This window comes from Hemiscyllium ocellatum, unplaced genomic scaffold (assembly GCF_020745735.1).
Source record: "Hemiscyllium ocellatum isolate sHemOce1 unplaced genomic scaffold, sHemOce1.pat.X.cur. scaffold_298_pat_ctg1, whole genome shotgun sequence".
NCBI classification, from domain to species: Eukaryota; Metazoa; Chordata; class Chondrichthyes; order Orectolobiformes; family Hemiscylliidae; genus Hemiscyllium; species Hemiscyllium ocellatum.
In genome coordinates, this window is record NW_026868271.1 from 665,502 (window position 1) to 681,940 (window position 16,439).

The following is a 16,439-nucleotide window of genomic DNA, read 5'->3' on the forward strand; positions in this document are numbered from 1 at the left end:
GCCCCAATGGGCTGAATAGCCCCCAGCCCCTGTGCTCTGTGATACTGTCCCATTCACTGTGAATGATGAAGCTCATCCCAGAGCAGAGAGAGGGAGGATCCCACCAATCATCCGGGGCCCATTGTGAGGTGAGTGATGTCAGCGCAGGCCAATAGGGCCAGAGGGCAGTACTGGAGGACCAGGTCGTACGAGTTTGTCCTCCAACCAATCGGAGTGAATGAGGGCATCCTCAAGGTTGGAACTAAAGAAAGGCACATATCGCAGAGATTTGAGAAACTGGAGGACGTGAGATAGGGAGCGTTCTGTGGCTAGTGAGGAATTATATAAATAAGGAAGAGTTGTGAGGATGGTTTAGGTGACATTGATCAGGCGAGTTGAGGATGGAGGAATTTAGGGATCGTGAGGATTAGAGTCATAATGTTATACAGCAAGGAAACAGGCCCTGTGGTCCAACCAGTCCATGCCGACCATAATTCCAAACTGAACTAATTGTACCTGCCTCCGCTTGGTCCACATCCATCCAAATATTTCCTATTTATGTACTTATCTGAATGTCTTTTCAATATTGTAATTGTATTCACAGCTACCACTTCCTCTGGAAGTTCATTCCACACGTGTATCTTTTTTATTAAAACCTTCATGTATTTTCTCAAATCTTTCTCATTTCTTCTCAAAATGAATGCACCCGAGTTTTGAATCCCCTCTCTCCCGGCTATTCACCCTGTCTACATTCTTTCTAATTTTATAAACCTCTAATAAGCTCACGCCTCAACCTCGTGCACGCCAGTGAAAAAATTCCCAGCCTATCCAGCCTCTCCTTAGAACACAATCCCTCCATTCATGGCAACATGCTGGTAAATCTCTTCTGAACCTGCTCCAATTTAATAGTCTCCTTCCTATAACAGCACAACCAGAACTGGACAGAGTATTCCAGAAGAGGCCTCCCCAACATCTTGTACATCCCCAACATAACGTCCCAACTCCTGTACTCCAAGGTCTGAACAATCAAGGTAAGTGTGCTTAGCACCTTATTAACCACCCTGTCTACATGTCACACAAACTTCAAAGACGTGAAGCCCTCGGTCTCTCTGTTCCCATATCACTACTCAAGGCCCTACTTTTATTGAGAGTAAGTCCTGCCCTCGTCTGTTTTGTCAGGTTGTTATATTTTGCATTTATTCCAATCCAAAAAAATTGAGTATAAAGGCAGTAGGGGTATAATTAAGAGGGAAATCAGGAGGCAAAAAAGGGACGTGAGATAGCTTTGGTGAATAGGTTTAAGAATAATCCGAAGGGCTTCTATAAATACATGAAGAAAAAAAGGCTAACTAGGGAGAAAATAGAGACCCTCCAAGATCAGCAAGACAGCCATTGTGTGGAGCTGCAGGCGATGGGCGAGATAGGAAACCAGTGTTTTGCATCAGTGTTTACTGTGAAGAAGTACATGGGAGATATAGAATGTGGGGAAATAAATGGTGACATCTTGAAAAATGTCCATATTACAGAGGAGGAGGAGATGCTGGATGAGTGGCTAAGGAGCTGGTGCAGGGGAAAAGGATTCACATTTTTTTGGATCATTGTGATCTCCTCTGGAGTAGAGTTGACCTGCATAAGAAGGATGGATTGTACCTGAATTGGAAGGTGTTAACATCCAGACAGGGAGATATTAGTGATACTCGGGAGGCATTAAACCAGTGAGGGAGTGGGTGTAAACCCAATAAGATAGTGAGGAAAGAGTATGTCTGAGACTGGTACAGTTCAGAAGTCAAATAGTCAAGGCAGGCAAGGGCAAGGCACAGAATGAAGTCGGACTGAGCAGTTGCACTGCATTTACTTCAATAGAAGAGGCCTGACAGGGAAGGCAGATGAGCTCAGGGTATGGTTTTGAACATGGCACTGGGATATTATAGCAACTACAGAGGTATCACTCAGGGATGGATAGGACTGGCAGCTTAATGTTCCAGGGTATAGATGCTATAGGAAGAATAGAAAGGGGGACAAGAGAGGAGGGGGAGTAGCATTTTTGATTCAGGATAGCATTATGTTTTTGCTTAGGGAAGATATTGCTGGGAGTACGCCCATTGAAGTTAGTTCGTTGGAACTGGGAAATAAGAAAGGGATGACCACCTTATTGGGGTATTCTGCATGGATTTTGTCTGGGTTCTCTGGTTTCCTCCCACAGTCCAAAGATGTGCAGGATAGGTTGGATTATCCAGGCTGAATTGTCCACAGTGTTCAGGGATGTGCAGGTTGGGTGGATTGTCCAGGCTGAATTGTCCGTAATGTTCAGGCATGTGTAGGTTGGGTGGCCCTGGGAAATGCAATGTTACTGGGGGAGGTGAGGAGGCTCTCAGGATCAGTATCAGTGTGATGGGCTGAATGACCTGCTTCCACACTGTTGGGATTCTCTGATAATTCTACTAGTTTTAAAATAGTTACAGAAAATAATAGACCAGATCTACATGTTAAGGTTCTGAATTGGACAAAGGCTGATTTTGATGGCACGAGGCAAGAACTTTCACCTGGCCCCTCCAGCCTGCTCTACCATTCAATAAGATCAGGGCTGATCTTTTCATGGCCTCAGCTCCACTTTCCCGATCTCCCACCATAACCCTTAATTCCTTTCCTGTTCACAAATCTACATTTTGCCTGAAAGGCATTCAAATGCTGCAGTCAGCAGGGAACGCCACAGATTCACAACCCTTTAGCTGAAGAAGCTCCTCCTGATCTCAGTCCTAAATCTGCTCCCCCTTATTTTGAGGCTCTGGAGTTGGACCCGTCCCCAGTGGAAATAGCCTCCCTGCTTCTGTCTTATCTCCTCCCCTCATAATTTTATTTGTTTCCTATCCAACGTCCCATTCTTCTAAATTACAATGAGTATAGAACATGTTTTCTCAATCTCTCCACATACACCAACCCTCTCAACTCCCAACTCAAACTAGTGACCCTCCTCTGCACTCCCTCTAGTGCCAGTACATCCTTGCTAATGTAAGGGGATCAAACCTGTACACAGTACTCCAGGTGTGGCCTCCCCAGCCCCCTGTACAGCTGCAGCATAACCATCCCTCTGGCAATGAAGGACAATATTCCCTTCACTGCCTTAATTACCTGCTGTACCTGCAAACCAGCTTCCTGTGATTCATGCACAAGGACACCCAGCTCCCTCTGCACAGCAGCCTGCTGCATGTTTTCACCATTTCATCATCCAGTTTGCTGTTAGTCCGACCCAAATGGATGACCTCACATATCCCAACATTGAACTCCATTTGCCAGATCCTTACCCACTCACTTAATTGATCTGTATCCCTGTGCAGACTTGCAATGGACTCTGCAGACATTGCTTTACTCATCTTTGTATCAAATGTGAACTCTGACACCGTACACTTGGTCCTCAATTCCAAAACATTTGTGTAAATTGCAAACAGTTGTAGTGTCAACACTAATCCAAACACCCGTTTATCCCCATTATTTATTATGTTGGTGAACCGATCCTGTATCAATGATAATTACCCATAATGCTGTGCATCTTTACCTTATACAGCAGCCTTTTGTGTGGCAACGTATCGAATACCTTCTGGAAATCCAGGTACACCACATCCACCGGTTCCCCCTTGTCCAACGCGCTCATTGTATCCTCAAATAATTCCAGTAAATCCATTAAACGTGACCTGCCTTTCATGAATCCATGCTGTGTCTGCGAAATGAGACAATTTCTACCCAGATATCTCACCACTACTTCCTTGAGAGATTCAAGCATTTTCTCCACTGCAGAAGTTAAGCTAACAGGTCCTTTTTGAAAAATAGTGGCACCAATTTGCAGCTTCCAGTCTGTCAAAACCATCCCAGAATCCAACAAATTTTAGTGAATTATCACGAGTTTGTTATTCTTCCCCCCCCCCCCCACCCCCATCTCCTTTAGTCCCTCGAATGCATTCCATCAGGGCCAGGAGACCCAGCTACCTTGAGGCTGTTATCTTTCCCAACATTGCCTCTTTACTGGGAATGATTGTTTCTCTGTCCTCATCTGCTATTGCCTCCACAGGCCTGCCAGAATGAGAGTATATAGACAGTATGTTCTTGTTAAGGCCAAGGCTGGTAGGTGTAGGGAATGCTGCCTGTCGAAAGAAATTGAGGGCCTGGTCAGGAAAATGAAGGAGGCATTTGGCAGGGACAGAGAGCTGTGTTTGTGAGAATCCCTAGAGGAGTATAGGGGCAGTAGGAGTATACTCGAGGTAAGCCAGGAGGGCAAAAAGGGGATATGAGATAGCTTTCGGAAATAGGTTTAAGGAGAATCCAAAGTGATTGTACAAATACACTAAGGACAAACGAGTAACCAGGCAGAGAATAGGTACCTGCAAAAATCAAGGCTGTCTGTGGAACCGCAGGAGGTGAGAGAGGTTCTGTGTGAGTGGAGAGGTTTTACAAACACAATGTGCGCATCGGAAAACACATATTTTGTAACGTCCCAGTCTCGTGTTTTCAGTAAATGGGGAATTGCCTCAGTGTGGCTGCAGGTATGTGTACGCGTCACCATCTTTATTCGGGGCAAGAATTCACTGGATACATGCGGAACTGCCAGCTTTGTAGGGGGCAAGGTGCTGCCAGGCGCATGTGCAGCCTTTCTGTGGTACAGAGTCATTGGGCAGGATTTACAGAGCACATTCAAACTCAGAGAAATGGATGTTTATTTCTGGATTTGTTTTGTCATTCATTTAAATGATTTGGTATCGGAAATGAGTTTGCAGGTCATACAAAATTGGAGGTATTGTGGATAATGAAGAAGGTTACCTCAGATTACAATGAGATATTGATCAGATGGGGTTTAATTTAGATAAATGTGAGGTGCTGCATTTTGGAAAAGCAAATCAGTGCAGGACTTATACACTGAATGGCCAGGCCCTGGAGACGTTTGCGGAACAAAGAGACCTTGGACTGCAGGTTCATAGTTTCTTGCAAGTCAAGTTGCAGGCAGATAGGATGGTGAAGAAGGTGTTCAGTTTATATTCCTTTATTGGTTCGAGCATTGAGTACAGGATGTGGGAGGTCATGTTGCTGTACAGGGCATTCGTTAGGCCACGTTTGGAATATTGTGTGCAGTTCTGGCCTGCCTCCTATCAGAAGGGTGCTGTGAAACTTGAAAGGTTTCAAAAAAGACTTCCAAGAATGTTGTTAGTGTTGGAGGATTTGAGGTTGGAGGCTGGGCTGTTTTCCCTGGAGTGCAATAGGCTGAGCTGTGATGTTATGGAGGTTTATACTATCAAGAGGGGCATGAATGGAGTAAATGAACAAGGTGTTTTCCTTGGAGTGATGGTGTCCAGAAGTAGAGGCATTGCTTTAGGATGAACGGATAAAATTTCAAAGGGGCCTAAAGGACAACTCTCATGCAGTGGGTGGAATGAGCTGCCAGAGGAAGTGGTGGAGGCTAGTACAGATAGAACTTGTTAAAGGCGTCTAAATAGACACATGATATGATGAGTAAGCGTTTACAGGGATATGGGCCAAGTGCTGGCAAATGGGAATAGATTAGGTTCGGATACCTGGTTGTCATGGATGAGTTAGACCGAAGAGTCTGTGTCGGCGCTATACATCTCTATGACTGTGGGATCATAACAGCTTATACTGTTCTGCTTCATCTCTGGGCTCCCTCATGACCACTTTGTTAATGTCTAGCTTCCTCAGTCTCGAACAATGGGTGTATTTTACTATTACTTTTACAGACATTTTTATACGTTAATTTTTCACTGCCGCCCAGCCCCTGACCGTGTGCTGCTTATTAATTTTTTTTCTGGAAAATTTTTGACAGTCAAGAATTCTTTTTTTCCGATGAGCAAGTGTATTTTCCTTCCGTTTCTGACTATAAATTCTGCATCATTTTCGTTCCCTGTAATCCGTTTTGCACTCCCTGAAACATCAACTGTGTTTCTCCTTCCACAGATCCCAGTGATTAATGCCAAAGCCCTGTTGCCTGGGGAGAGGGTGATGTTTGACTTTCTTGTACAGCTGCAGTTTGTGTGGTGAAGGTGCTCCCACAATGTGGTTGGGTAAGAGACATTACAGATTATTCATTACAGCAACAGTGATGATTTGAAGATAATGTCCAAATCAGGAACAGTTTGTAGTTTTATTATCATGCTTATAATTTCACAAAAATATTATTGGAAACTTTAGACAAGGCCAGAGAAGTAGGTTTTGAGGAATGTCTTAAAGGAGGAAAGCAGACCTGTGAGGTTTTGGCTGTGAATTTCAGACCTTGTTGCTTTGGCAACTGTAAAAGCAGCCACACAGGTGAGGTAATGAATTAACAGATCATTGGGAGTCTCGAACAGAATGGGTTGTCGAGTTCTCAAAGGGTGTGTGATGCAGCGAGCTAGGGATGGTCACAACCAGGAATTATATCAAGGGTGAGAATTTTAAATTGAGGGATGTGGGCCGGATGCTGGCAGGTGAGACTAGATTGGGTTGGGATATCTGTTCGGCATGGACAGGTTGGGTCGAAAGGTCTGTTTCCATGCTGTACATCTCTGTGGCTCTATGTTGTTGATTATGAATAGCAGCCTTTTGATGGATCAACAAGTTTTGGTACGAGGAAGTACTTGGGCAGAGATTTAGTTTTTCTTGAGATAACAGGGAGGTTGAATGTGGGAAGTTGGCCAGGAGTGTGTTTGTATAAGGAAGTCTGGAGATAACACAAGGTGGATGAGAGTATATGAGCTAATACAATGTTAGAATCAGCTCGAAATAGTGGTCTTGTCCCCCTCACCTCACCACACCTCTGGGATTCAGCTGGTTGTCAGGTTGTGAATCAGGCGGTAACACAATCGGGAGCTGAGTGGCCATGGTGGAGCCTGAAATGAGTGTCACTCAGCTGGCTGTTGCTGAGCAGCTGCTGCTTGGTAGCCCTGTTGGTGACATCTTCCATCACTTTACTGCTGATCGAGTGTGGACTGACGGAGGGAAATTGGCTTGGTTGGATTGCCCTGTGTTTTCCGTTGAACATGCCTGGGCAATGTTCCACAATGTCAGTAGATGCCAGTGCTGGAGCGGTACTTGGCTTGGCGGGTGGCAAGTTCTGGAGCACAAGCCATTAGTATTATTGCCAGGATATTGGCAGGGCCCGTAGCCTTTGCACTACTTAACCACTTCTTGATGTTATTCAAACTGAATGAAACTGGCTTAAAACTCACATCTGTGATGTTGGAAACCACTGGAGAAGGCTGGGATGGAGCATCCCACTTCTGGCTGCAAATGCTGTTGACTTATCTGGTGCATGGATGTGTGAGGCCCCTCCATCAGTAAGGGTGGGGATATCTGTGATGCTTCCTGCAGTGAGTTGTTTTATTGTCCATCACCGTTTACAACTGGGTGTGGCAGTACTGCAGAGCTCTGATCTGATCCATTGGTTGTGGGATCACTTAGCTCTGTTGCTTGGTGCTGATGCTGTTTGATATGCAGATGGTTCTGTTTGGTAGCTTCACCAGGTTGGCACTTCATTTTTAGTTATGCCTGGTGCTGCTCTGGGCATGCCCTCCTTTCCTGTCCTTTGTGATGAGTGAGAGCAGGATTTACAAACCCATGAGATTACAGATTGTGCTGGAGTACACTTCTGCTGTTGTTGATGTCCCACAGTGCCTCAGAGAGATCCAATTTACGTTCCTACATCTCATCAAAGTCTGTCCCATTTAGAACGGTGATAGTGTCACTCAACACAATGGAAGTTTTTCTCAACTTTAAGCCAAGACTTGTGTCTCCAAAGACAATGTGCAATGGTCGCTCGTACCGATACTGTCATGGACAGATGTATCTGTAGCTGGTCAGTTCATAACAATGAGATCAAGTATGTTTTCCCCTGTTGTTGGTTCCCTCACCCACTGCTGCAGACTCAGTTGAGCAGCTATATCCTTTAGGACCTGACCAGCTCAGTCAGTAATTCTGTTGCAGAGCTAGTCTCGATTGTGGACATTGAAATCCTGTACCCAGAGTACGTTTGACACCATTTTACTTCCTCAGTGCTTCCTCCAAATGTTGTTCAACATGAAGGAGAAGTGATTCATCAGCCAAGGGAGGACGGAGCGTGGTAATCAGCAGGAGCCATGAGACTTCCTGGTGTCCGGAGTCAATGCTGAGTACTCAGAGGGCAAATCCTCCCTGTCTGTGCCACCACCTCTGCCTGGTCTGTCCTGCTGGTGGGACAGGACATATCCAGAGATTTCAGGAGAAAGTGAAGACTGCAGATGCTGGAGATCAGAGTCGAGAGTGTGGTGCTGGAAAAGCACAGCAGGTCAGGCTGATGAAGGGCTTAGGCTCGAAACGTCGATTCTCCTGCTCCTCGGATGCTGCCTGACCTGTTGTGCTTTTCCATCACCACACTCTCGATATCTAGGGATGGTGATGGTGGTATCTGGTCATTGTCTGTAAAAGGTCTCCTGAAGAAGGGCTCATGCCCGAAACGTCGATTCTCCTGCTCCTTTGATGCTGTCTGACCTGCTGCGCTTTTCCAGCAACACATTTTCAACATTGTCTGTAAGAGTTGATTCCATGAGTATGAGTATGTCAGGCTGTTCCTTGATTGGTCTGTGAGACAGCTCTGCACATTTTGACACCAAACTCCAGATGTTAGTCTGGAGGACGTTGCACCATCGAGAGGGCTGATTCTGTGGTTGTATTTTCTGGTGCCTTGTCAGATGCTGAGTGGTCCACCCAGTTTCATTCCTTTGTTGAGACTTTGCAGTGATTAATACAGTGAGTAGCTGGCTGGGCCACTGTCGGGTTGGCAGGATATTTTTCCACCATTGACAATGGTTCCATGGAGATTAGGAGATTCCTAATTCCAGTTATTTTTTCTTGAATTCAGATTCCACCATCTGCCAAGTTGGGATTCGAACCAGGATTTCTGTCATTGGTTTTAATATTTTGGGTAAAAGTTAAATACATTAGGTTTGTTCACTCACTTTAAATATCACTTACCCAGGTTTTGTTTCTTTGTGAAACACTGTCCATCATCCTGTCTCCTCCATCCTTCTCTCCAACAACAAGAGTTTGGAGCACATGGAGTTTCTCTGTCACTAAGACTGAGACAATCCGATCTGCTGCTTCCCTCCCTCCCACTGAGTCAAACTGCCTCACGTGGTGTTCCCGGATTTTGTCCAAACTTTCTCCAATCCCGGTCAAGCCTTATCAGAGCTCATCTTGACCCTTTTACCCTCATCTCAGTAAACCATAGAGTTTCCAACTCTCTTTTCTCCCCCTCCTCATCAGTCTCCGTCACCGATTCACAGATATTGTTCCTTGTTCTGTCTTTTCTGGTTATGTCCTTCTCTCCCATTCTGTGAAAAACTAATATTTGACCTCATGGTTGTTGAAAAATCCTGCTCCATCTCCACTCTCCCTTTCCTTTCGGAATTCCTTGCATTTGGTGTCCCTCATGGATCTATCCTTGGCCCCTCTTGTATCTCCTCTACATACTGACAGGAGGTGACGTTGTGCAAAAGCACCATGTTGGGTTTCACATGTACACTGACAATGCCCAGCTCTCCCTCCCCGTCATCCCTCTCCATTACTCCACTGTTACTCAGTTATCAAGCTGCTAACCACATTCCCACTACTCGATTAGGTGCAGTTTCCTCCAATGAAACATTGTCATGGTTAAACCCGTTGCCTGACCAATTCCTTTCCCTTACTGCTGAGCCCCTCCCTCTCACTGAGAACTATACAGCAGAACTACACTCTTCACAATATTGCAGTTCACTCTTCACAATATTGCAGTTGTTTCTGACGCGAAGCTGACCTTCTGATTTAGACGTTTACACAATCCCAAACACCAGGAATTCCAATCTCTTAAACGTTGATTGTCCCCTCCTCACTCCAGCTCCATTGCTACTGAAACCCCTTACCCGTGTCTGTGTTGCCTTAAACGTGATGAATCCGAAACAGAACCCTTGATTCTGTGACTGGCTCAGAATCTGGTTTCAGACTCCCCCCTCAGTATTTACCCTCAGACACATCAGTATTTATTCTGTCAAACCCCTTCAGAATCTGGTGGTGCGGTCTGATTGTAGCTGGTGGAAATGGCAGAAGCTGATGTGTTGTATCTGGGTGGAAGGTAAGGACTTGGGGTGGGTGGGGGGAGCTTGCGGGGTGTTCTATCCTTGTTGCAGTTGGAGGTGTGGGTTTCAAAGGCAGAGGTGCAGGAAGTGGAGGAGATACATTGGATGGTATTGACCACATGGGAGGGGAAATTGCAGTCCTTGAAATATTTGGTATTTTGGTATGTTCTGGCTTCACTGGAACACTGCAGTAAGCATGAGACAGAGGTGTTGGCCAGGTGTGTTATAGTGACAGGCAGCTGGAAGCTCGGGGTCTGTTTTTGCAGCAGAACGTCGATCATCAGTCGCCATTTCCGCCACCTCCACTGAGATGCTGCCAGACACAGGTTCCTGTCCCCTCCATTAACAGCTATGCACCCTCCCAGCCAGATCGTAATCCACTCCTTTGTCTTTCCAAATGTTCCGGTCTCTCTTTGGGTCCTGTCCCTACCTATTATTTACTCTTTAACCCCTACCTCCTGCAGTACAAAGATCTGCAGGTTAGTTGAATTGGCCAAGCTAAATTTCCCATAATGCTCAGGGATGTGTAGGTGAGGTGCATTAGTCAGGAGGAATATACAGTAATAGGGTAGGGGAATGGGTCTGGGTGGGATACCATTCGGAGGGACGCTGTGGACTTTTGGGCCGAATGGCCTGTTTCCACACTGTCAGGATTCTAATTTTCCCAGCTCCCATCGGTTCTGAGGAAGGGCCACTGGACAGATTCCTGTTCCCAGATGCTGCCAGACCTGCTGAGCTTTCCCAGCACCTCCTGCTTGTTGTTCCTGATTGACACCATCCATCCACCTTCCGGGTTTGATTCAGGCAGGGGGAGGATCCCACCACTGACCTCACAATGGGGTCCAGCTGATTGATGGCAGCTTCCACCAATAGGAAAAGGGGGTGGGACTGGTGGACCAAGTGGAACCAGCTGGTCATCCAAACAATGGGAGAGAATGAGGGGCGTGGCCAGTGGGATGACACGTCACCAGTAACTCCGCCTGTGCAGTGTCACGTGACTCGGCCGTTGGTGAATGTGGGAGAGGCAAACAGGGAAGGGGAGAGTGGCCTCAGAGACAGAGGTAATGAGTCACTTCAGACTGGGAAGTTTTAATTACACTCTGTACGGGTCGTTAGTCTGAATTAGAAACTCTTAATCCCGCGTTTGCAGCAGATGGGAAAATGGCTGCGGCCCTCAGGCGGTGATAGGTCCTGGGATATGGCCGCCATCTTTATTGGGGGCAAGGTACAGTGAGGGGCATGGACATGTCCTCTTCCTAGGATGGGGGAGGGGGAGGGGGGGCATGTGATTTTAGGAGAGGCATTTACACATCAAGCACAAACCAAGAGGAAGGTATGTCTTTATATTCTGTTTTGTTTTGTCAATTTATTTCATAGGATATTAAATCAGAATAATTGAGGTTGGGATCTCAAAAGTAAGTTTTTACAGTCAATGGAGTCATCAGGATCTGAATATCATTGGCATTTAACTGTGGAAGGAGAAAGGTTTGTCAGTTCTGTTTGTGGGAAAATATCTCCAATATTTTTGTTAAGCAGAAAGATGTACAAATTCGTGGTTGGATCACCCTTTGGGTGTGTGCTCTGTTCTGGGCCCTGCAGCTGAGGAAGGAGATATTGGCCTGAGAGGGAGCACAGATTTATCCAAATTACACCTCGTCTCTTTGTAAGAACTCTCAGATTTAGACCCAATCACCCACTTCATGATGTTAACCTGTAAACTTGATATTTTCAATTACCTGCAAACTTCCCATTAAAACTCCTTTTAGACTCAAATTCCAGTACCTTTTCAGGTGGGATGTTCCAGCTTCTGACAACTGTCTGTTCATTCAGAAACTGCTGAGGTCCATGTTGACTCTGTGGTTACAAAAGGCTGAACTGAAAGATGAGATGCTGTCCCTGAGCTCCCATTGAGATACACTGGAACAGTACAGGAGGCTGAGGGCAGTGTAGGTGTGAGCAGGCAATGAAAATGACAGGGCTGCACTGTGAGGGCTGCTTGGCTCAATGAGAGTGTTCTGGAGTTGGGTGTAAACAGAGTGAGGGGAGACAGGGAGAAGGTGAAGCTGAAACTCCGTTTTAGTTCAGGCCGTTCAGAAATTCACATGGTCCCATTGGGAACAGCCAGTTTTTAAGTGATACCTGCGGGGTATTTGTTAACAGTTTTTAATGTATTTTTCCTGAGGGCAGTTGAGAGTTAACCACATTGCTGTGGGTCTGGAGTCACATGTAGGCCAGACCAGGTGAGGATGACAGTTTCCTTCCCGACAGGACATGAGTGAACCAGTTGGGTTTTCTAACAATTGACAATAGTTTCATGGTCATCATTCGCCTTTTCATTCTAGATTGTATTGGATTCCGATGCTGCCATCAGCCATGTTGGGATTCTATCCCTAATCCTCGGAACACTGTACATTTCAATCATCTGGCAGGAATACCATTAAGCCATTGCCTTCCTTTTTTAGCAATATTTAAAAGCAAGTTCCATCATTCTACGTGTACAATGTGAGATAAAATACTGCGGTGTCCATGTGTCGGCCTCTCCAAAAGGGCAATCAACAGAAATTTGTTTGGGGGTGAAATATGTCACTTTTTTGTGGAGGGGGGAGGTGGTTTATTAAACAAAAACGAATCCAAATAAAAATCTTATGCCACGGACATGTAATTTCTGAAGCCGGAGGGGGATTACAGAGACGGGGAGGGTGGTGAAGCCGGAGGGGGATTACAGAGACGGGGAGGGTGGTGAAGCCGGAGGGGGATTACAGAGACGGGGAGGGTGGTGAAGCCGGAGGGGGATTACAGAGACAGGGAGGGTGGTGAAGCCGGAGGGGGATTACAGAGACAGGGAGGGTGGTGAAGCCGGAGGGGGATTACAGAGACGGGGAGGGTGGTGAAGCCGGAGGGGGATTACAGAGACGGGGAGGGTGGTGAAGCCGGAGGGGGATTACAGAGACGGGGAGGGTGGTGAAGCCGGAGGGGGATTACAGAGACGGGAGGGTGGTGAAGCCGGAGGGGGATTACAGAGACGGGGAGGGTGGTGAAGCCGGAGGGGGATTACAGAGACAGGGAGGGTGGTGGGGCCAGAGGGGGATTGTTGTCCAAACATCACTGTGGTGTACATGGACTGCAGCATTTCAGGGAGGCGGTTAACCACCACTTTCTCCAAGACAAGTAAAGGTGGCCAATAAATACTGGTCTGGGCAGCAAAGGCACCCCCAGTGAATAAAACCAAGCAGTGACCTCTCTGAGCTGACTTGCTGTGAAGTTAAAAACCTCTCTGGAAATGGAGTGGGCAGAGAAGAGAAACAGTGACATTTCACAGCTGCCCTCAGAGAGACCTCACCCTTGGAAGTACTCAGAGCCAGGGATCAGCTCAGTGAGTTTCAGTCTCTTCAAACATCAATCTTAGTCAGTTTTATTTTATTAAATCTACAATCATGAGTCAGGTGAGGATTTCTTTTTAATGTCTTACGGTCTCTTGATTGAAAGTTTAAGATATAAAACGTAAGCAATAAGTTATTCTCAGGCAGTATTTTTCGAGCAGTAAGACTGTGCCTTTGTCTTGGTCTGTAGGTTGTTAAGGCGGAGAGGTGGCCTACTGTTCCTGTCGGGTGCGGAAGATTAGGGAGAGTTTCAATGAACCTGATGATTTGTCTGCAAGAAGTGTGATTGCAAATCCTATTGGATCACATGGATTGGTGGAGGAGTGATTAAAGGCAGTGAGGAATTGACAGGAGCCCGGGAGTGTGATAGGCGGCAGTCTCAGGATACTGCAGATACAGTCAGGTAGGTGGGTTACCTCCAGAAAAGCTAGGAGGGGTAGGTAGGTACTGCAGGAGTCTCCTGTGGCTATCCCCATCTCCGACAAGTGTACTGTTTTGGAAAATGTAGGTGGTAATAGACTTTCAGGGGAAAGTAGCACTGACAGCCAAGTTACTGGTACTGAGACTGGCTTCTAACATAATGTGAGGTGTATCCAGTTCCACACGATCGATGGTGATAGGGGACTCTCTCGTCAGGGGCACAGTCTGCCGTTTCTGCAGCTGACAGTGAGAGATCAGAATGGGGTGGTGCTGCCCTGGTGCCAGTGTCAAGGATGTCTCTCAGAGGGAGCAGAACATTCTCAAAGGGGAAAATAACCAGTGGGAGGACATTGTACATTGGTACCAATGACATAGGAAGGGGAAAGCATGGGGTCCTGAGGAGCAGGGAGATTTGCTAGGGCCACTCGGGAGGCATTAAACCAGTGAGGGAGTCGGGGTAATCCTAAAGAGATAGTGAGAAAAGAGGTGAGTCTGAGGCTGGTACTGTTCACCAGATCAGACTGTCAAGGCAGGCAAGAGCAAGCTACAGAATGAGGTGGGACGGACCAGTTACACTGCATTTATTTCAGTGCAAGAGACCTGACAGGTCAGGCAGGTGGGCTCAGGGTATGGTTTTGAACATGGCACTGGGATATTACAGCAATTACAGAGGCAGCACTCAGGGATGGATAGGACTAGCAGCTTAATGTTCCAGGGTATAGATGCTATTGCAAGGGGACAACAGAGCAGGGGGAGAGGTGTTTTTGATTAGGGATAACATTATGGCTGGGCTTCGGGAGGATATTCCTGGGAGTACATCCAGGCAAGTTATTTGGGTGGTACTGAGAAATAAGAAAGGGATGACCATCTTACTGGGATTGTATTATAGACTCTCTACCAATAGTCAGCGGGGAATTGAGACACAATTTTACCGGCAGACCTCAGTTATCTGTAAAAATATAGTTGCAATGATAAGGGGTTTTAACTTTACCAACATGGCCTCGGAGTGCTGTAGTGTTAAGGGCTTGGATGGAAATGTATTTGTTCAGTGTGTACGAGAACATTTCTGATTGAGTTTGTAGGATGTACCTACTAGAGAAGGAACAAAACCTGACCTGTTTCCTTTATTCATTCACAGGATGAGGCTGTCACTGGCTCGGCCAGCATTTATTGCTGCGTTTACCCAGAGGGCAGTTAAGAATCAACCACGTTGCTATAGTTCTGGAGTCCCATGCAGACCAGACCAGGTAAGGATGGCATTTTCCTTCCCTAAAGGTCATGAGTGAACCACATGGGTTTTTTCAACAATTGACAATGGATTCCTTGTCGTCACTAGATTATTTTTTCCAGATATTTATTGAATTCACTTTCCAAAATCTGCCGTGATGGGATTCAAACCCAGGTCCCCAGAACGTTATCTGGGTCTCTGGATTAACTGTCTAGTGATAATTTCACTCCATCATCACTGCCTCTTAGGAAATGAGGCAGGGTGAGTGACTGAGTTATCAGTGGGGCAGCACATCAGCACCAAAGATCCCACAGTATTGTGGCTCAGTGGTTAGCGCTGCTTCCTCAGCAACAGAGACCTGGGTTTGATACCAGCCTCAGGCAACTGTCTGTGTTGGAGTTGGCACATTCTCCCCAGTGTTTGTGAGGGTTTCCTTCGGATATTCAAATTTACTCCTGCAGTCCAAAGATGTGTAGGTTAGTTGGATGAACCATGTTAAATTTCCCATAGTGTCCAGATGCAGTATATGAGGTTTTGGGATGTGCAGGCAAATCTCTGCCTGATGTGAAAAGATCGTTTTGAGGTCCTGGACAGAGCTCAGTGACGTGTGGCTGAACGCTTTACATTTCCCGTGGCGGTAAGGGAAGGTCAAAGGTGTGGAGCATGTGTTGGTGGGAGGGTGTGGACCTAACAAGGGAGGTGCAGAGGGAATGGTCTCTGTGGAACGCAGATAGCGGTGGGGAGGGAAATATGTCTATGGTGGGGTCTGACTTTAGGTAGCAGAAATAAGAGGTTAATGCGCTGTATCTGGAGATTAGTGGGGTGGAAGATGAAGACCGCAGGGCTGTAATCTTTATTGTGGCTGGAGGGGTGGGGTAAAGGTGGAGGTGCGGGAAGTGGAGGGTATGTGTTGGAGGGCATTGTTGATCAAGTCGGAGGAAAGTTACGGTCCTTGAAGTAGGCCTTTCTGGGATGTCCTGGAATAGAATCCAAAGAGATTAAACAAATATATCACAGACAAAAGATTAACTGGACCAGAGAATAGGACCGCTTAAAGGTCAACAAGGCTGTCTATGGAATCACAGAGGGTGTGAAATATATGCAAATATTTCACGTCATTTTTACTGGAGAAGTATATGGAAGCTCGAGAGTTTGGAGAAATAAACAATGATAACTTGAATAGTGTCCATGTTACAGAGGAGGTGGGACTGGATGTCTTAAATCGCATCAAGGTGGATAAAGCCCTGGAACCTGATCAGGTGTATCCTGGAACTTTCTGGAAATCTAGGGAAGTGATTGTTGGGCCTC

At 46.3% G+C, this 16,439-nt stretch overlaps 1 long non-coding RNA gene across 3 annotated transcripts in view; it reads left to right on the forward strand.

Moving 5' to 3' along the window:
• The window catches only part of LOC132812778 (uncharacterized), a 41,480-nt gene that overhangs the window by 3,475 nt on the left and 21,566 nt on the right, over positions 1-16,439 (forward strand). For all 3 annotated transcript variants that reach the window (XR_009643775.1, XR_009643774.1, XR_009643776.1), the window contains exons 2-4: positions 906-1,010; positions 5,935-6,041; positions 15,042-15,150. This is a non-coding gene — a long non-coding RNA (uncharacterized LOC132812778). The remainder of the gene's footprint in view (positions 1-905; positions 1,011-5,934; positions 6,042-15,041; positions 15,151-16,439) is intronic.